The sequence below is a fragment of the Malaya genurostris genome, chromosome 3, assembly GCF_030247185.1.
Source record: "Malaya genurostris strain Urasoe2022 chromosome 3, Malgen_1.1, whole genome shotgun sequence".
NCBI lineage: Eukaryota > Metazoa > Arthropoda > Insecta > Diptera > Culicidae > Malaya > Malaya genurostris.
In genome coordinates, this window is record NC_080572.1 from 91,557,956 (window position 1) to 91,580,192 (window position 22,237).

At 37.1% G+C, this 22,237-nt stretch overlaps 1 protein-coding gene across 5 annotated transcripts in view; it reads left to right on the forward strand.

The window, feature by feature from the left end:
* The first annotated feature begins 4,091 nt into the window (after window positions 1-4,091).
* The window catches only part of LOC131437563 (rab11 family-interacting protein 4B), a 240,356-nt gene continuing 222,210 nt past the window's right edge, over window positions 4,092-22,237 (forward strand). The window contains exons 1-2 of one of the 5 annotated variants that reach the window (XM_058607001.1): window positions 4,092-4,402; window positions 5,818-6,418. The gene's annotated coding sequence lies outside the window, so the exon portion shown is untranslated. The remainder of the gene's footprint in view (window positions 4,403-5,817; window positions 6,419-22,237) is intronic. The other 4 variants (XM_058606998.1, XM_058607002.1, XM_058606999.1 and 1 more) reach the window with 4 other exon arrangements.

Consider the following 22,237-nt stretch of genomic DNA (forward strand, 5'->3'; position numbering starts at 1 on the left):
CATTGTTTTTTAATGGGTAAAAACACCGTGCAAGCAAAACAATGGATTGAAAAATGTTATCCGGACTCTTGTCCATCAAAAGCAACGATTTGTCGGTGATTCGCCGAGTTTAAACGTGGTCGTACCGACACAAATGACGCGGAACGCTCGGGTAGACCTGTGGAATCCGTTACACCGGAAAATGTGAGTGAAGTGACAAAAATTATAATGAAAGATCGTAAAGTGAAGCTCCGTGAGATTGCTGAGATGACACATATCTTATGGAAGTGTATTTACTATCCTTCATGAAAAATTGAGCATTTTGACCCGTTTCAAGCAAAGGTTAGTACTCTAGAAAGACGTGGTTACTGGTTTACTATGAGCGCCATCTCTGCTTTAGTCTCGGGACTTATTGATCCTTGTGTAACGTTAACATCGTTTTGAAGCCAAGCCAAGTTGTTGATTTTGAATGCATATGTTACTTACCTCGACAAGATAGTATTCTGAATTTTTGAACTGCGGAAGGCGCGGACATTGATGACTTCAGAGAAGAGTTTCCTATCGATGATAACATGGTCATTTTGGTTTTCTGATAGTTGCCTAGATGATATCCAGGTGGCCTTGTGGATATCTAAGCCGTATGCTCATGCTCTTTGATCCTTCACATTGCTCCTGGCCTATCAAAGCATGCATGTCGCCGATAACGAGTTTCACGCCACATCAGGGGCAGTTTCAACTGTGCGTAGAATTCCTCTCCTTTAAACCTCGTCTTCTGTGGAATGTGGAATACTGCTGTCATAGCTACATAAAAACTCGAAGCGAATGCACCTACATTCATCGTACCATAGAGGCAATGAATTTAGGTGAGACAGCAGAATTCACTCTAACTAGCTTGAGCTTGACCGACCACCTCTGGTTGCCACTCCGTTACTGATCTGGATCTGCTGAAATAGTACAGAGAATTTCTAGATTTGGCCTGATATTGGCTCCAATCCAAGTAATCACTTTTGAGAACTTTGAAGACCAGAACAAGACGCTGAACTAAGTAGTCTAGAAGATGCTTTGAAGTTAGTTTGAGCCATATCTAGAAAAAAAATTCCACTTTTTGCATCGTCGCTCTTAATGACGGTTTGCAATTTTCAACACATTTCACCCTTTATCTCGGGAATCGGAAGTCGGTTCGTAATAAAATTCAATAGCATTCAATGGGAAATAAGGCCATTTATTCTAGGCCTAAGTTAGTGAAAAATGGTTCGGCTATTTCTGAGAAAATCGAGTGAATATTTTTGTCACATACACACACACACACACACACACACACACACACACACACACACACACACACACACACACACACACACCGGGCCGTCGGTTCGTCGGTTTTCACAGTGACTGCATATCTATATGAGAAAGGCAACGACGGGCTACTTAGGCTGTGAACCATTTCGAGGTTAATTTTAACTAGTGGTTGAAATCTGACACTCGAGTTGATGTTGTCAAAAATAATCCTGCTCGAAAGCATGGTTATTTTTTACAAATCATGCAAAGAAAATTCTAATTTCAATTCTTTAGTTAAAATTATTTGCAAAATAAACCCAAACAATTTTCCCTCCGTCAAACTTTGAAATGGGCCGCAGATTTAGTTTAATTGCACTACTCGACACAAAATAACTTTTTTTTGCATAAATATCTGTTTATTAATCTTATTTTTGTGTATTACATCTACATTTTACAGTACAAGTGTTTTGACCCTTTGGCCTTTCATCTTTGTTGTTCATACGATTCGTTATTAATAATAGGTGTTTTAGTTAATCTTGTTTTACATACTAATGTTTAATCATAATATTTATTTTAATATGCATAAAATAACCGCTCAAGTGTCAGATTTCAATCAACAGTTTAAATTAACCGCGAAATGGTTCACAGCCTTAGAATGCTATTCATGAACTTCGTAGGCTGCTTAAGTAAATTCAAACCCTTTTATCCGAACCTTTGGTTAGTTGGAAATGTACATCTTCTGGTAACCCCGGAATTGAAATTCACTGTTCCAATACCTGAAACCCAACTAAATTTTTGAAATATATTAAGGGTTGAGGACAGTACCGTAAAGTGGTAGGTTTTTTGCTATTTTCCCGTTTCAAATTAAATTTTCTTGGAAACGGTGCAGAATATAGAAAAAGCCACCTGACAATGTCTTCGAAATTTTGTTGAGAATATTCTGTGAAATTTTCAAAATGATTCATTGAGTTTAGCGGTCGTGTTGTATTTTTTTCTGACTGAAGAACTGCTGAAAATTGGAACGCTCGTAAATGCATACCTCTACTTGTTCATCGAAAATCTTGGCTTTGAAGGCATAAATCTACCGTGACAAAGTCTAGATAATTTAGTTTAGATGCGATTAGTACATAAAAACATATATGTTATCGCGATAAAAATAAAGTCTTATATTTTTCTGTGAAACAAAGTCAGTTTCAATGCATCCACCATTTTTTTCGCTTTGGTTTCCTGATAGCATTCTGAAAAAGGAGAGAGAAATAAAATTGGCTCGACAAGGCTGCCAAACACACATACATTCAATCTTTGTGAAAGTTGAATATTTTTTCTTTGTTCATTGGAATCATGTCCAACCCATACGATAGATTAATGTGATAAAACTTCTCATCAAAATAATAAAATGTATGCTGGTAACCCGGTACAGTTTGCTCATATACGAGAGAGTACAAGAGAAATACGATGCTCAAAGGAAATTGAGTGAGCCACGTGGTCGATTTAAAACTCAACACGTGGCCTTCTGTCCTCAGACCTTAATGCTAATTCCAGAATTTTACCAACATTTCCGAATTAAGTATTACAATTTCTTGATTTGAACAACAATTCCATTTGTATTCAAGTTGGCTGTGATAATGATTACGGATTACGATAACTTTGTCTTATGCTTACTGTATTGCAGTTATCATACTATTTAATAAATTTTTTTAGTGCTAAATAAACTTTCTATTTGTCGAACTTTGGAATTATTCGTCTGTTGAGTGAAATTCAACTACTTTTAAATATCAAAACTCAAATTTTGACTTAAAGTTTAAACTATTCGCAAAACAGTTCACAGCAAGGGCCAGATCGCTTGATGTATGAAGTTTTAATTCATAGACAATTTATAAAAATGACAATTTTCTTTTACATTTCAACTTTCCCCGAGAGAAAAGATAATGTGCAGTTAATTTAAATTCAATGCCTTGAACGCAATGAAAAAAAAAAGTAATTGTAATACACCGTTCATTACATTTTTAATTTTGTTGATATATTTTATATATCAGAAGTGATCTGCCAAAGATCGCCCAATACGCTTCTTTTCAGTACTATTCAGCACATATTCACGAGCAAAGTTGTATACTGCTTTATAACTCATGAAAGTAATACATTATTTATAGGCGTTGTTTACTTTCGTCAGAAAAAACACTTTAATATAAAAAAGTTTACACCTCTATGTGGGCATCATGCTCAATTATTTTTGACATGTCACTTCTAGGTGCACGTTAAACGCAAAATACTTAACATGATTGAACTAATAGCCTTTTTCGTCACGAGTTGGTGTTACTGTGATGTTTTTTTCGATTTGTATAAGGTTCGTTAAAGTGATCCATATTGATATATAATATATTTGAGCAAAAGCACCTATTTTCATCTTACCCTTAGAGTCATTTAATCGAGCTGAGACAGCAGATCTCACTCTAACTTATGGTTTGAGTATATGAGATGACAACTGGAGCTAGGATGAATGGAAGTATCGCAATACAACCCATTCAACAGGTTCGACGGGCGGCTCACCTTGTTTTGGGTTGTGCGCATGAGCTTTTATGCATAATATCGGAGAAAAAGAGCCGTGTGCTTTCTATGATATGCTACACTATGCAGTGCTCTCGATCTCTTGACGCAAGTGTATGTTGCACTGAGCAGAACGAAAACAAGTGCAGCAGTGAGAGCCACAGAGAGCTCGATCACTTTGATACTCAACGAGAGCGAAAGCTCCCGTCTTGACGTTGCTTTTTACAGTGCAGTGCAGTGTCAGTCAGATGTTGATCGTCATCGCTCCTCTCGCACAGTATTAACTCGTACTCCGTCAAGTATACTACTTATTGTGTGCTTAGATTCGCGTCGTGTTCGCTCAATTGTGGCATCGCGGTGTTGTATTTTTATCTTTTCAGTTTCGTAGTTTTTCGTCATTTATTAGGAACCTAGCGGCTTGATAGTATTTTTTTTTGTATACGACATTCAAACAACGTTTTGTTGTTTGGCTATTCTATACTGTCAGCAGTTAGACACCTTATTGGTTCTGTCATCGAGTTTTGCATACACATAGTTGGGAAGTAAATTGCTCACGAGACGAGCGGTGTTAGTTCTGTGTTGGAATGGTATGTTTCAAAGTGTAAGTGTATGCATTCAGCAAAACCACCCACTGTTGGAGATACAAAACAACAGCAGTGCAGTTGCATTGTTATTTGACAAAAGCCTGCAAAGCGATTTTTTCTGTCGAAAAAATGTGCACCCTGTATGTACGAATGAAGAAAAAAAAACGGTGTTGATGCTGAAGATAAAGACGTGGAAATGAGTAAATAACGGAACAGCACGATCATTCCTCTTCCGTTGTATGGAGAACTGCACAATTGCTCCTAGGCCTACCGCTAATCTCCACAAACAAAACCTTGGGCATACGCTCAAACACCAACGGTGATATGGTGAATGGGGTAACACGAAACCTACTTCTACCCGTACGGAACCGGAGTCTGTGGGTGTTTCCAAGATGCTTCCTAACACGGCATCCAAAGTGATGATTGTTTTGATTGATACAAGATAAGTGGTGCTCGGGATTGCTGTATTTATCCCGGTTCTCGAATGTCACACACCGATGCAAAACCAAAGCATGTGTTTCATGCAGAAAATTTGGTACACTAATTTCGGTAAATGTCTGATAACATTTTCATTGCCATGATCGGGGATTCGGGAACGAATTCCTTTCGATTATTCTGGGATGACCGCCATTCTATAAGACTGTTTTTTATTCTCGAATATTAATCACCTGGTCGAATGTGTGACACTTGCATCACAGGTGCGCTGATGAATTTGTGTGCATTGTGCTTCGCATATGTACCTGTGTCTTCGTTATGCTAGATGTAGCTACTTGTGCTGAGCAAGAGTACGCTTCTTTGGATGTGTTAGTTTGAATATATTTTAAGGCCTGCACAGATGTAGATTGTGTCGATCTTTATTTTTCCCGAATGATAATATCTTCTCTGATTATTTGTGTGAAGGACTTCTTTTACTATTTTTTTTGGTCTGAATAAAGATCATTTTATATTATCAAAGAATGATAATAATCATAAGCTTTAGTAGAAAGAATGTCAGTTTTGTTTGCCAGATATGATAGATTCGCAAGATTCAGTCATTCTACAAACACTATTTCTCGAAACTAGGCTAATTGTTATACGGATTTGGCTAACGTTCAATGCCTTATTCAAAGCAACTTCAACATGGAAGTTTGTGAAGTAATAATCGTATTTTCTTAATATAAAATCAGATATTCAAATCCGGTTTCGAAACTATCATCAACAACATCTTTCCTTGGTTTTCATTCCGATGTACTTTTTTCCTCTAAATAGCACGGGCGATCGAAGTGACCCTCGAGAATACATGTCACATTTCTTTCTCTGACTGCAATGCTGTCACCAATCAGTCGGAGCGATATAGCTTGTTTTCCCTGAAACTTTTATGATCGTGTTGTGACTAGTGATTTTGGCGGTGCTAGTATGGGTTTTCGACTTATGTAAAAATCTCTTCGAGCAGAACAATCAACAAGTGAATGATCATTCCATGGATTCATATTCGTTGGGTGTTCCAATTGTTTTACTCGAAAATATATTGTAGTGTTGGTCGGAGAAAAAAAATCATTTCAATAAAAAGTGCTGTGCTATATGAAGTAATAAAAACCATTTATATCCGGCTTCAGTAAATATTTAGGAGTCAACGCTGGATGAAAAGTGCTTGCGAAGAAGCGTACCTGTGTTTTATTACAAGTTTGTTGCATGAAAAGTAGTGGAAAAGTTCAACCACTCACACCAGCCCGACGATTGAGTTCCGCAGTCGAGCTAGCAACTTTGCAAAAGTCGAAGAGAAGCCCATAAGTAGAGGAATACGATCGACCGAGGGTTAGCCAGCCGTAGTAGGAACCAGTACAACCGATACCTTTAACACCACCACATACAGCGCCGTTGGTGTGACTGACTTGGAAGTGACGGCGGTGGCAAGCAAGCGGAAAGTTGAAAATCAACTTTTGCAGACCCCAGAGCCCAGCGTCAAGCAGTTGGAAGCAACCGAAGCAGAAGAGACCTGGCTCGGCCATTTCTTGTTTGAAATTCTTCTTCATACACCGTTAGTATAGAGCAAGGTAGGTTGGTAGCTTGTAGTTCGCGGGGAACGATTCTCGGTGGTTTAATGGTATGCACAATGTGCGGGGTTTCGTTTCTTATGTCAGCAGTTTCGAAATGACCTCTTATTCGAATCCGTGAGATGAGCATGCTCTTTACGTTTGGTCGTGCAATGCCCTGTTCAGTATATTGTAATGTCTTAATAGACTATGACAAAATTAGAGAGACCTTTTCACGAACCCAAAAGTGAAGATTTACAATCTGTTGAGTTGACATGGGAAGCCTGGTTCATCTCTAACATTATAAAACCCGTAATGATTAGTTTCCGAGAACTACATTCATGAACACCAAGATGCACTAATCCGAAATAATTTTACCCTGTTTTTGTTAATATGTTTTTGGCGTTAATGCGTCTTACTGTACTATGGAGCGCCTTTTTCAAAATTTACCCTCTATATGGTGTGATGAGTTTATGATCGTGAATATATCTCTTGGTATACTTTATGTATTGTTTTTGAACTAATAATTTCAAACTTATTCTGCTTGGAAAGTCTTAGTCTTGTAGCACTGGGAACGACAATTTGTTGCTCATGCTATCTTAAGCAGTGTGCCTTAGAATTATATTATATTATTGAACAAAAAAAAAGTTACTCATTTATTATTTTGATTCCCTTTTATTATTTCTGTTGTTCTTAAACAGACAATGTAACAGTTCAATACTACAGAAAAAGAAACATTTTTGATGTTCATAGTTTATTGATAACTGCTTTGGTAAATTTCATTAATGAAGTTCGAAGATCCAATGGCTGTAATTTTTTTTCTATGCGCTCAATGTTTTTGGAGATGCATACACCGATTTCAACAGACTTAAGCTCGTTTGAAAGCTGCTAACTAACTATCAAATTTGAAGATCAAACGACTGACACTTTCGGTTCCAGACATATAATGATATAAGTAATGAAAATACCGCACGTTTTGTTTCTATTCGCACATTTTTTTTTGAATTCGACTAAACCGATTTCGAATGTTCGTTTAAAAGCTACTATTGAGTATTTAATTAGGTTCAAATATCAAATGGCTGCCACATTTGGTTCCGGACATATAATAGTATAAGTGAAGTAATCGATCAACCGCATATTTACCTTTTTTTATAAATATAAAAAATAGGTATTGAATTCGCTCAAACTCTAGAAAAAAGGGCCGAGGGTCATATACAAATCGACTCAGCTTAAAGTATGAGTATTTGTGTGTCTGTATGTGTGTTGTTAACAAAGAGGTCAGAGATGACTGAACCGATTTTGATCAAACTAGTTGCAAATTAAAGGTCTCTTCGTCGGAATGCATTTGAGCTCTGATGATTACTTCTTGAGCTATACGAAGTTTTATGTTAAAATTTTCAGTCTGTTGACAATATCTGTCACACCTTTTCTTGTAACCAAAATATGTTCTAAGCCTTAGATTTCATACGGTAATAACTATCCAACAAGCCATAGACTTTTCCCCCTATTTCAGGAGTTTTGAGCACTGCGTGATGAAGCGTTGTTTGGGAGCAAAGTGAAACACGATTTTCAATACTGTTGTATGCAATTGTTTCTCAACACCAAAAAGACTGTGTCCAGAATCCTTTTTCATGACCTCGTTTCGATTTTAGCACGGTTCGTTTTTGGCAACATAATTCCTCGAATATTAAATATGAATTGGAAAGATGGCAGTATTTTCGAATTCAAAACAGTTTCATATTTATATTGATTTAAACTGCTTACAGCAATAATTGCTTGAAGAATATATACCATTCGAATTAGTTCGTCGAAATCAGTAAATTCATTCAGTAATAGCCGTTCAACCGAGAAGGTTGTGTATAGAAGCGTACAGTTTAATAACGCTGGTTAGTTTACACGCGTTAAATACGACAACGGTTGAACTACAGGTAGAGACCTGTTGGCAGCAGCCGTTAAAACGTAAAATCGTGCTGCATAAGAGAGCCCTAGTGCTGGGCCAAGCTGGTGAAGGAAACAACAAAGGGCGTTTCCCAAGCTCTACCCAGGCCACAATATACAGCCACAAGTGCTGAGCAGAAGAGTGCAAAGGCACACAGAAGCAGGAGAGTGCAAAGGCACACCGGTGCGAAGGCACTTCGGTGCAGAAGCATATCGGTGCGGAGCACAAGGAAGAAGGAGACAAGACAACTCGGTCTTTCCACTGCCATACAACACGCAGGTATACACCGGTGACCTGCGCTGGTTGCAGCTGGCGAAGACAAAAGTAAATCGGAAATCGAGTGGTGCTGGATGTCAGGTAGCAGTAGCATCACATCCAACAATCAGCATCCAACAAGAACATCTAGAGCAACGAGGATCTACACGGCAGTGCAACGGAGATAGACAACAATTTCAAGGTAGAAGTTTTTTCTTTTCCTTTTGATTGAGTACTGTGTAGTGTTGGTTTCATTTTTTACTTTAAAGTTTGATTAAAAATTTTAATGTGATGGATGAATCCATGGACGTAAATCCTAGCATGAATCCTATACCCCCACGAACGAAAAAATATCAGGAGAGCTCTTCTGGGCCTTGGATAGTCTTTTTTAGACGTATATCAAAGCCATTAAACATTTACCAAATTTCTAAAGGTTTGACATCACGATTCTCTTCAATCAAAGAGATCATAAAAGTAAATAACGATAAAATTCGTGTTGTGGTAAATAATTTGAAACACGCGAATGATATTGTCTCTTCGGAACATTTCAATAAAGAGTATAAAGTTTACATACCCTCCAAAGATGTCGAAATTGACGGTGTTGTTACCGAAGCGAGTCTTTCGGTAGATGATTTACTCAAGCATGGTGTTGGTCGTTTCAAGAACTCTATGCTTGAGGGTGTGAAAATACTGGAGTGCAAACAACTGTACTCAGTAGTTTATGAAGAGGGAAAAAAAGTTTATCGCCCATCAGACTCGTTTCGAGTGACATTTGCCGGATCTGCGTTGCCGTCCCATGTCTATGTCGATAAAATTCGCCTCCCTGTTCGGCTTTTTGTTCCAAATGTAATGAATTGTACGAACTGCAAAAAATTCGGACACACAGCTACTTACTGTAGCAATAAACCAAAATGTATTAAGTGTGAAGGACCTCATAAAGATAATGATTGCAACAAGGAAATTGAAAAATGTATTTATTGTGGGGAAAGTCCTCATGAGGATATTTCAGTATGCACTGCATTTAAAGTGCACAAAGACAAAATTAAGCTTTCTTTAAAAGCACGGTCTAAGCGCACATATGCAGAAATGCTTAAAACGGTCATTGATGTCCCCCCTTTGGAAACCGAAAACGGGTTTTCAAATCTAGAGGAAACAGAGGACTCTGACTCTGACGAAAATAGTGAAGGTAATTCGTTTATCACTACCCAAGGGTCAGTTAAGAGAAAGAAGTCTTCTTCCAAATTACCAAAAAAGACACCTAAAGTTTCATCTTCAAAAAAAGATCCCCGTGTTAAACAAAAAAAGTCAAAACCAAAGACTGTGCCTCCTGGTTTGTCAAATTCACAAACCAATCCAGGATCTAGCACAGAAAAAGGTAATAATCCTGTGGGCTCCATTTCACAGCCACCAACAGGATTACTGAAGTTTTCGGAAATTGTTGAATGGATTTTCTCAGCATTCAATATATCTGAACCCTTAAAGACCCTCATAATGGCATTCCTTCCAATAGCTAGAAATTTTTTGAAGCAGTTATCAGCTCAATGGCCAATTGTCTCAGGTTTTGTATCTTTTGATGGATAATTTATCACCCGCCGCAAATGATACAATCACTGTCCTGCAGTGGAATTGTCGAAGCATCATGCCAAAACTTGATTCATTTAAAATTTTATTGCATAGTCAAAAATGGGATGTATTTGCTTTATGCGAAACATGGCTTACTTCAAACATAGCTTTAAATTTTAATGATTTTAACATTATACGTCTCGATAGAGACTCTCCGTATGGTGGAGTGCTTTTGGGAATTAAGAAATGCTGTTCCTTTTATAGATTAAACATCCCTTCAACTTCTAGTATAGAAGTTGTTGCTTGCCAAATAAACATTAAAGGCAAAGATATTTGCATAGCTTCGGTTTATATTCCTCCAAAAGCACAAGTTGGACAGCGACAGCTTAATGAAATGGTTGAAGCCCTTCCTGCTCCACGATTGATTCTGGGGGATTTAAATTCGCACGGCATGATGTGGGGTTCCGTTTACAATGATAGCAGATCATCTTTAATACAAAACATTTGTGACAATTTTAGCATGACGGTATTAAATATGGGTAGCATGACACGGATCCCAAGACCTCCTGCACGCCCAAGTGCATTAGATCTATCTCTTTGCTCAACATCAATTCGACTAGATTGCACCTGGAAAATATTGCCTGATTTACACGGTAGCGATCATTTACCAATCATCATCTCAATTAGCTGTAACAAATGTATTGCTAATTCAGCTAGTATTCCATATGATTTGACAAAAAATATCGACTGGATTAAATACCAAAGTAGAATCTCTAGTATTTTGAATTCAATGGAAGAGCTCCCTCCACTTGAAGAATATGACTTCCTCGTTTGTTCGATTCTGGAGGCCGCAGAACAATCCCAAACTAAACGCTTTCCTGGGCCAACGACTAACAGAAGGCCTCCCAACCCCTGGTGGGACAAAGAGTGCTCAGAGGCTAAACTCGCAAAACAAAATGCTTGCAAGACGTTTCTAAAACGGGGAGGAGGAACTCCTCAGAATTTTGAAAAACTTATGGTTTTAGAAACCAAGTACAAGAGCATACTTCGAGCCAAAAAATGTAGCTATTGGAGACATTTTGTCGAAGGTTTGTCAAGAGAAACCTCAATGAGCACTCTTTGGAATACGGCCAGACGAATGAGGAATCGTAACGTGGGCAATGAGAGTGATGAATACTCGAACCGATGGATATTTGACTTTGCTAGGAAAGTTTGCCCAGATTCTGTTCCTACGCAGAGCATTATACGGGAATCTCCTCCAAATAATGGTTTTATTAATAACCCATTTTCAATGATGGAATTTTCTATAGCACTCTTGTCTTGTAACAATAACGCCCCTGGGTTGGACAGAATTAAATTCAACTTGGTGAAGAATCTGCCCGACCTCGCAAAAAGACGTTTGTTGGAATTGTTCAATAAGTTTCTTGAGCAAAATATTGTTCCACCTGACTGGAGACAAGTGAAAGTTATCGCCATTCAAAAGCCGGGGAAACCAGCTTCCAATCACAACTCATATAGACCCATTGCGATGTTGTCCTGCATCAGAAAATTGTTCGAAAAAATTATTCTACGATGTCTCGACACTTGGGTCGAGACGAACGGTTTGTTGTCAGATACTCAGTTTGGCTTCCGTAGAAATAAAGGGACGAATGATTGCCTTGCATTACTTTCGTCTGACATCCAAATTGCCTTCGCTCAAAAGCAACAAATGGCATCTGTATTTTTAGACATTAAAGGAGCATTTGATTCAGTTTCCATTGATGTTCTTTCAGACAAGCTCCACCAACATGGACTTCCAGCGGTTATAAATAATTATTTGCACAACCTTTTGTCAGAGAAGTGCATGTATTTTTCACATGGCGATTTGGCAACATTCAGAATTAGCTACATGGGTCTCCCGCAAGGCTCATGCCTCAGTCCGCTCCTCTATAATTTTTACGTGAATGACATTGACAGCTGTCTAGTAACCCCATGTACACTAAGACAATTGGCAGATGATGGCGTGGTTTCAGTTACTGGGCCCAAAGCTATTGATCTGCATAAACCATTGCAAGATACCTTAGATAACTTGTCCGTTTGGGCTGTTCATCTTGGTATCGAATTCTCTGCGGAGAAAACAGAGTTAGTCGTCTTTTCAAGAAAGCATGATCCCGCGCAGCTTCAGCTCCATATGATGGGAAGAATGATCCAACAGGTTTTAACTTTTAAATACCTCGGGGTGTGGTTTGATTCCAAATGCACGTGGGGAGGACACATTAGGTATCTGATAACGAAATGCCAACAAAGAGTAAATTTTCTTCGAACAATAACAGGATCTTGGTGGGGTGCTCATCCGCAAGATCTAATAAAATTGTATCAAACAACGATACTTTCAGTGATGGAATATGGATGCGTTTGTTTTCGTTCCGCTGCAAACTCTCATATTATCAAACTTGAGCGAATTCAGTACCGTTGTTTGCGAATTGCCTTAGGCTGCATGCATTCGACACATACAATGAGTCTTGAAGTTCTGGCGGGAGTTCTTCCATTAAAAGATCGATTTTGGGAGCTTTCATCACGCCTGCTAATAAGATGTGAGGTGCTGAATCCCATGGTAATTAATAATTTCGAACGACTAGTCGAGCTTCGATCTCAAACAAAATTTATGACAGTATATTTTAACCATATGTCACAGGAAATCAACCCTTCAAGATATATTCCTATCCGTGTCAGCATCCTAAGTGCCCCTGACTCAACTTTATTTTTCGATACATCCATGCAGCGTGAAGTGCGTGGAATCCTGGATCATCTACGCTCGACGGAAATCCCAAAAATATTTTCAAGTAAGTTCAGGCATATTGACTCTGAGAAAATGTTTTACACGGACGGATCGCGAATTGAAGAAGCGACAGGGTTTGGTATGTTCAACAATAATGTTTCGGCCTCATTTAGGCTTCAAGAACCTGCATCTGTTTATATAGCAGAGCTAGCAGCAGTTCATTATAGTTTGAGTGTAATCGTCACATTATCTCCAAACCATTATTTCCTCTTCACAGATAGTCTGAGTGCAATTGAAGCCATTCGCTCAAACGCTGCTGGCAAAAATGAACCGTTTTTCCTGGGCAAAATAAAACAGTGCCTGAACGACGTATTGAACAATAATTATCTAATCACTATAGTCTGGGTCCCGGCTCATTGCTCCATTCCTGGCAATGAAAGAGCCGATATTTTAGCCAAACGTGGTGCTATTGAGGGTGAAATTTATGAGCGACCGATTGCTTTCAACGAATTCTATAGCTCGTCTCGCCAAAGAACACTTGCCAGCTGGCAAGCATCTTGGGATAGAGATGATCTGGGTCGGTGGATGCACTCAATTATTCCGAAAATATCGACAAAGGCATGGTTCAGGGGACTGGATGTGAGTAGGGATTTCATTCGTGTGATGTCCAGACTCATGTCCAATCACTACACGTTAGATGCACATCTCCTTCGAATTGGGCTCTCCGAGACTAATCATTGTGCTTGCGGAGAAGGTTATCGGGATATTGATCATGTCGTTTGGACATGCGTGGAGTATCGTGATGTCAGATCTCAACTAATAAATTCTTTGCGTACCCAAGGTAGACTATCCAATATCCCAGTTCGAGACATTCTTGCTTGTCGTGACCTTTCATACATGAAACTTATTTATCATTTCATAAAGAAAATTGGAGTTTCAATTTAATAAAGGCCCCTTTTAAGACTTAGTTCTGATCCCAGCTGCGTCCATGAGTTCAACCAATAGCTAAATTAGAATAAAAATTATGTAATGATACAAACAAACTCGAAACAGTTTATGAAATTATCAACAAAATGTCTGAAAATAACAGCTTATTTTATAATTTATAGAAGTTAATCGTTTGGTTCAAATAATATTTCCGAGTAGATTTCATAATTAATGACGAGTTACCTAAGATGATATTTAAGCTATAAGAGAATATGTTGTAATAAATTTAAAACGTTGTGACTATGTTAGAATTAAATTAGGATAAGAATATTATGTAAAAGTGATGCTACGGCGAAGAAAAACTTATGTAAACTGCCTTAAGAAATAAACGTATTTATAAAAAAAATCAGTAAATGTGTGTGTGACAAATAATTTAACTCAATTTTCTCGGAGATGGCTTAGGTTGCTGGAATATGTGGAACGAAATCAAAATAATGTCACTCATTTTTCTCGTAGATGGCTGAACCGATTTCCTCCATCTAAGATTCAAATAAGTGGTTTTAAAATGCCATAGAAACTTCTTTTTACCTTTCTCATATAGAAAGGCTATGCAATCACTGTGAAAACCGACTTTTTATACGAGGCGATTCGACTCAGCTCGACGAAATGAGCAAATGTCTGTGTGTATGTGTGTATGTATGTAACAAAAATATGCACTCACTTTTCTCGGAGATGGCTGAACCGATTTTTACAAACTAGGATTCAAATGAAAGTTCTAATGGTCCCATAGCCTGCTATTGAATTTCATCCCGATCCGACTTCCGGTTCCGGAGATATAGGTTGATATGCACCAAAAAAATGGAAAAAATATGCACTCACTTTTTTCAGAGATGGCTGAACCGATATTCACAAACTAAAATTCAAATAAAAGGTCTTATGGTCCCATAGCCTGCTATTGAATTTAATTTGGATCTGACTTCCGGTTCCGGAGTTACAAAGTAATATGTGAAAATTAAAGAAAAAGTGTGCATTCAATTTTCTCTGAAACAGCTCAACCGATTTTCACAAACTAAGATTCAAATGAAAGGTCTTATAGTTTCCTAAAAAATTTAGAACATTTTATCCAGATCCGAATTCCGGTTCCGGACCTAAGCGTGATAAGTGGAAAATTACCAATTTCATTAGTATTTTTTCACGAACGATGGTCAAAAACAGGTACAAATCCCATAAAACTGTCTGATAAATTTTTCTAGTTTGCAGAGCTTGTTTGTTTGTGGGCATAAAAGAATAATTCGGCACTACTGGTCCCCCCTTTTCCTGTTCCGGAAGCACCGAAAGTAATGCAGAAAAGCTTAAAAAATAGAACTCACTTCGATTTCACTGCGATGCTTGAACCGATTTTCACATATCTTGATTTGAATTGAAGCTCATATTATCTTTGAAGCTACTGTGAAATTTCATCCGACTTCCGGCTCCGCAGTTACATGGCGATGAGCGTTAAAGTTTTTAAATAATCATATAGAACGACAATACGTACCACACCGAAAGAAGAAAAAAGAAACACAAAACAAACGATGCGTGCTTTGTTCTATTTCGTACACGCTATGAAGAAAACGAAACGGTTACGGATGTCTGCTGCTAGTGTGTAATATTGGTAAAAAACGGTACTGCGGTTGATAAAAATTATGATCAGTACGACCGAAAGAATAAACGAATGTTAATGAATTCAAATTTATATGAAAATGGTGGTGTAATGATGTCAATAATAATAATAATAATAATAAAAGTAATAATCCTACTACATGTTTTATGCTGGTGATTCATGCTGTTTAGCTTGACTTACATATGCAAAAGTAACAGAAACGTAGGTTTGTTAAATTTCGTTTAATTGGTTTAATCGAAATAGAGCATGAGATAGTAAGTCTGGGTTTAACTAGGTTCAACACCGTTCCAATTTGCAGGTCATATTGGTTGCTGGCACACGAATCAACTTCGGCTATTCCGGTCATCTGAATCCGGTTTCGAAAGAATTTGAAATGGTGATTGAAAACTGCAAAAAGGGTCTCACTCACTTTTCTTTAAAATGGCCAAATCGATTTTTACAAACTTATAGGTCCAAAGGAAAAGTCCTACAGTTTCATACGGAATTCCTAAATTTGTTGTGGATACTATTTTCGGAGCTACAGGGTAAACAGGATTTGTAAATTTTGTTAGATTAAGTCCGAACAAACTTTCCTATTTCTATTCAATGAACAGTTGTTTTTGCGAATTCCACAGTAATATTTTTGATGTTATGAGTAATATGAGAAAGGCATCATTACACCACTAGGTGGATTAAAACAGGTTTTCAAAATTAGATCCAACTTTCGGTTCATGAGAAACATCATCCACCACATTAAGGCAAACATTTCCATTTCACTTATATTAATCGGGTTTGCAGATTTTGATAGTCAATGACCAAATAAACTTATTTCAGTTTTACCGATATTCTTTTTCGTTTCCGGAAGGTTCCACGGAAAATGTATTGGAAACACACTACAATTTCTCAAAGATTATCAAAAATTTCGAATCGAATGAAATGGTTTACTTTCCTTTAGGTGAATTTAACTGACTTCGGCTACACCGATTTCCGAATTCTGGTTCCGATAATATTGGGAATAGAGGAGTTCAAGAAGGCCAAAGGTAATTTCATAAACAAAAATTCAAATTAAAAGACTTGTTATCACAAAATACTACAGGGTGATGAGTTTTTTAAATTCAAACCGTTATATAATATGACATTATCAACTCATCTTCTAAGCTGGGCTCAAAAAAATTCCAATTTATTTGTCATGTTAATTAATGGTCATACGAACCGTTTTGAGTGATGCTGGTCCCTGAATACTGGTTCCGGAAGTCTCGTAAATAACAAAAACTCTAACTCTCTCTCTCCTGGAATGCTTAATCGATTGTAACACGTTTAGATTAGAACGATTATTTTTTTGGTTCCATGCAATGTCTCTTTTCGATTCGACTTGCAGTTCCGAAATTACAGGGTAGCGAGTGATTGAAATTTAAAACGACGGTCGTTGAAACAATTTCATGAAAACTAAAAATACCGAAGAATATTCATGCAAAAACACATAAGGGTTGTTAAAAAAAACGTATCTGAAGTATGCTTTTGTAAATTACCCGAATAGATCCGAACGAACTTGAATGCATTTATGTCAAAAAGAAAAAATGTTTTAGTAGAATTGTTTGAATACCAGTAGATATGCATTATCACATCACTAGGTGGATTGAAAAGAAGTTTTCTTGCGATTATTACCAACGGATACATTTAAGGTCTGAGGACAGAGGGTCGCGTGTTGAGTTTTAAATCGACCACGTGGCTTGCTCAATTCCCTTTGCGCATCGTATTTCTCTTATACTCTCTCGTATATGAGTAAACTGTACCGGGTTTGCCAGCATACATTTTATTATTTTGATGAGAAGTTTTATCACATTAATCTATCGTATGGGTTGGACATTACATGGATTCCAATGAACAATGAAAAAATATTCAACTTTCACAAAGATAGAATGTCTGTGTGTTTGGCAGTCTTGTCGAGCCAATTTTATTTCTCTCTCCTTTTTCAGAATGCTATCAGGAAACCAAAGCGAAAAAAATGGCGGATGCATTGAAACTCACTTTGTGTCACAGAAAAATACAAGACTTTATTTTTATCGCGATAACATATATGTTTTTATGTACTAATCGCATCTAAACTAAATTATCTAGACTTTGTCATGGTAGATTTATGATACAAGCCTTCAAAGCCGAGATATTCGATGAACAAGTAGAGGTATGCATTTCCGAGCGTTCCATTTTTCTGCAGTCCTTTAGTCAGAAAAAAATACAACACGACCGCTAAATTCTATGAATCATTCTGAACATTTCACAGAATATTCTCAACTAAATTTCGAAGACATTGTCAGGTGGGTTTTGTTTACATTCTGCACCGTTTCCAAGAAAATGTAATTTGAAACGGGAAAATAGCAAAAAACCTACCACTTTACGGTACTGTCCTCAGCCCTTAATGAGTTTGAGGGGTTTGATAGTTATTCTTTGGATTTGTTCAATCATAACAGATTGCTTTTCAGCCATTATCAGAAGTTCTGCGAGATATTTAAGTAAATATCAATACTTTGAATAGTTTGTTGAATAACCAAAATCAAGTGAATATTTAACAGATATTTGTGCATAAAATGTTCGGACATCAAAAATAATGTTTGGTGTGAACTGTGAACTCTAGTATTTCTTTCCTAACACAGATAAAACAAACCCTACTTAACCCACCTAGTGGTGTGATAATGCCTTTCTCTTGTCATTTAAATAGTCTCTTTAAAACATTTCTAAGATTCTATCCTCGACCATTAGTATTGCGAGCTTATCAAATAACCTAATAATAGCTTGCAAACGAGTCTAAGTCTTTTGAAATCGAGTTCGAATTGTGTGGTGAGAAACAACGCTTTTTATTCGCTTACGTCACTTATACCATTACATTTTCGGAATTGGAAGTGCTTCGATCATCGAACTTGATCCACAATTCAACAGTAGCTTTCAAACGAGCCTAGGCTTGTAGACATCTACTCGCCATCTCTGAGAAAATTGAGCGGTAAAAAATTAACCCGAAATCAAATCCGTTTGTTCTTATAACTTGATCAATGGCCCAACAGTAGCTTTTAAACGAGCCTAGGATTGTTAAAATCGGTTTAGCCATCTCTGAGAAAATTGAGCGGTAAAACTACGCGTTTTATCGGTTACATCACTTATACCATCATATCTTTGGAACCAGAAGTAATAGCCATTTGATCTTCGAACTTGATTAATGGCCCAATAGTAGCTTGCAAATGAGCCTAAGTTTGTAAAAATTGGCTTTACCAATTTCTCTGCGAAAATCGCGCGGTAAAAAAAAACTCGTTGAAAGGTGCACGCACACACATACACTCACAGACATTTTCCGATCTCGTCGAGCTAAGGCGATTGGTATGTAACAATATGAGTCTTCAAGGCTTCATTCGAATATCGTTTTTTTCAGCAATTCTAATATTCTATAGAGAAATGCAAAAACATGTGTAAATTGAAATAAGTTGTATTTGAAGAAATATAAATTCCGTGAACCATTTCATTGAAGATCTACCCAGCTAGTTGTTTGTACACATGATCCATGAAGTTCTTTTTTTGATTGTTTGGTAGAATGATTGTATTATTTTTTAGGAAGTTATACTATATACCTTCCAGTGCGAGAAAACAAGCTCATGTCTTTCGATTAATCTAGGAGATGCGAATATGATTTTATTTCGATGAATCAAAAAGTATCGAATAGTTATTTACTATGTTATGTTGTGTAATATTTTGGCCTTTCTTATAAAGATTGAGGGTTTACTATCACTGCGAAAACCGCCCTTTGAACCGATGCTCGGAGGGCAGTGTGTCATATACCATTCGAATCTGTTCGTCGCGATAAACAAATTTTTGTGTGTATGCGACAAATATTATCACTCAATTTTCTCGGAAATAGCTGGACCGATTTGCATAAGCTCAGATTCAAATAAATGCAAAGTTCCACTATTTCATTTGGATCTGATTTAGGGAGTGATTTGCAGTAAAATATGAAAATAATGCCATTAACATTTATCAAAAGATACCGAACCGATTTTCAAAAAACTTAAATTCAAATGAAAGTTATTATAGTCCCATAGAAGGTATCTCAACTTTATCCGCATCCGAATTCCAGTTTCGGAACTATAGGGTGATTTTTTTTCATAAATACGTTTATTTCTTAAGGCAATTTACATAAGTTTTTCTTCGCCGTAGCATCACTTTTACATAGAATTCTTATCCTAATATAATACTAATATAGTCATAAAGATTTGAGTTTAATAAAACATATTCCTCTTATTTTTAAAATATCATATTAGGTATTTCGTTATTTATTATTAAATCTACTTAAGAACATTACTTGAACCAAACGATTAACTGCTATAAATCATAAAATAAGCTGAAATTTTTATACATTTTGTTTTTGATTTCGTAACCTATTTTGAGTTTGTTTTTATCAGCACATCATTTTTATTAAAATTTTGCTATTTGATGAACTAATGGACGCAGTAGGAGTCAGAACTAACCCTCAAAGGGGTCAATTATTAAATTGAAATTTCAATTGTCTTTATGAAATGATAAAGAAGTTTCATGTAAGAAAGGTCATGACAAGCAAGAATGTCGCGAACTGGGACATTGAATAGTCTACCTTGAGTACGCAAGGAATTTACTAGTTGAGATCTGACATCACGATACTCCACGCATGTCCAAACGACATGATCAATATCGCGATAACCTTCGCCACAAGCACAATGATTAGTTTCGGAAAGTCCAATTCGAAGGAGATGTGCATCTAACGTGTAGTGATTGGACATGCGTCTAATTATTACACGAATGAAGTCCCTACTCACATTCAGTCCCCTGAACCATGCCTATGTCGACATTTTAGGAATAGTTGAGTGCATTCACCGACCCAAATCATCTCTATCCCAAGAAGCTTGCTAGCTGGCAAGTGTTCTTTGGCAAGTCGCTCATAAATTTCACCTTCAATAGCACCACGTTTGGCAAAAGCATCGGCTCTTTCATTGCCTGGAATGGAGCAATGACCGGGACCCAAATTATTGTGATTTGATAATTATTTTTCAATATGTCGTTCAGACACTGTTTTATTTTGCCCAAGAAAAACGGTTCATTTTTGCCAGCAGCGTTTGAGCGAATGGCTTCAATTGCACTCAGAATATCTGTGAAGAGAAAATAATGATTTGGAGATAATGTGACAATTACACTCAAGCTATAAAGAACTGCTGCTAACTCTGCTATATAAACAGTTGCAGGTTCTTGAAGCATAAATGAAACCGAAACATTATTGTTGAATATACCAAACCCAGTAGCATCTTCAATTCGTGATCCGTCTGTGAAAAACATTTTCTCAGAGTCAATATGCCTGAACTTACTTGAAAATATTTCTGGGATTTCCATCGAGCGTAGGTGAACCGGGATACCACGCACTTCGCGCTGCATGGATGTGTCGAAAAATAAAGTTGAGTCAGGGACATTTAGGAGGGTGTCACGGATAGGAATATTCCTTGAAGGGTAGATTTCCTCTGACATATGGTTAAAATATACTGTCTTGTTTAAGATTGAAGTTCAACTAGCCTTTCGAAGTTATTAATAACCAGGGGATTCAGTACCTCACATCTTATTAGCAGTCGCGATGAAAGCTCCCAAAAACGATCTTTCAATGGAAGAACTCCCGCCAGAACTTCAAGACTCATTGTATGTGTCGAGTGCATGCAGCCTAAAGCAATTCACAAACAACGATACTGAATTCGCTCAAGTTTGATAATATGAGAGTTTGCAGCGGAACGAAAACAAACGCATCCATATTCCATCACTGAAAGTATCGTTGTCTGGTACAGTTTTATTAGATCTTCCGGATGAGCACCCCACCAAGATCCTGTTATTGTTCGAAGAAAATTTACTCTTTGTTGGCATTTTGTTATCAGGTTCCTGATGTGTCCTCCCCACGTGCATTTGGAATCAAACCACACCCCGAGGTATTTGAAAGTCAAAACCTGTTGGATCATTCATTATAGGGTGATGTGTGATAAAAAATGAAAATAATGTCACTTAATTTACTCGTAGATCGCTCAACCGATTTACAATGGAAGTTCCTAAAATACCATGAAGCGTCCTGATTTTCATTCAGATTCAACTTTCGGTTCCGGAGATACAGGGTGTATAGTGTTCAAATGTCAATTTAAAAAGTATAGTTTTTCATAAGTAACAATGTTATGAGTAGCGAGTTCTTTAAATTGGTTAATGAATTTCTCTAGTTTGCAGATCTTGATCGTCTATGGCCAAATAAACTCATATAAGGTTGTTCCTATTCCTATTTCTATTTTATTGATCGACGAAGCATTCACACTTTTGTTTCTCTTCTTTTTGTGTCATATTTTATTTTTTTGAATTGTGATGACATCATCATCCAATGACTCATGGTTGGAGTGATCAATAAATTACTCAGTATATATTTTATGGTTTATTCGAATCGACAGGTTTCCTTTTGGAAAAAGAATTTCTAATATTTTATTTTGGTTGATTGTTGCAATGCTTGTGATTTGCTTGAATATCGCAGTGTACTACAAATGACAAATTTTAAGCAAGACACAGGTAATCGATTTTTTTTAAATAATCGCATGACCAGGCAAGTTTAACAACCGCTCGGATCCACTGCAAAGACCATTTTTCATATACACGCGCTCGATAGAAAAACCCTTTTACAGTGCGGTTTTATCTGCACCTAACTACATACTCGGCAGCAACGAAAGATAA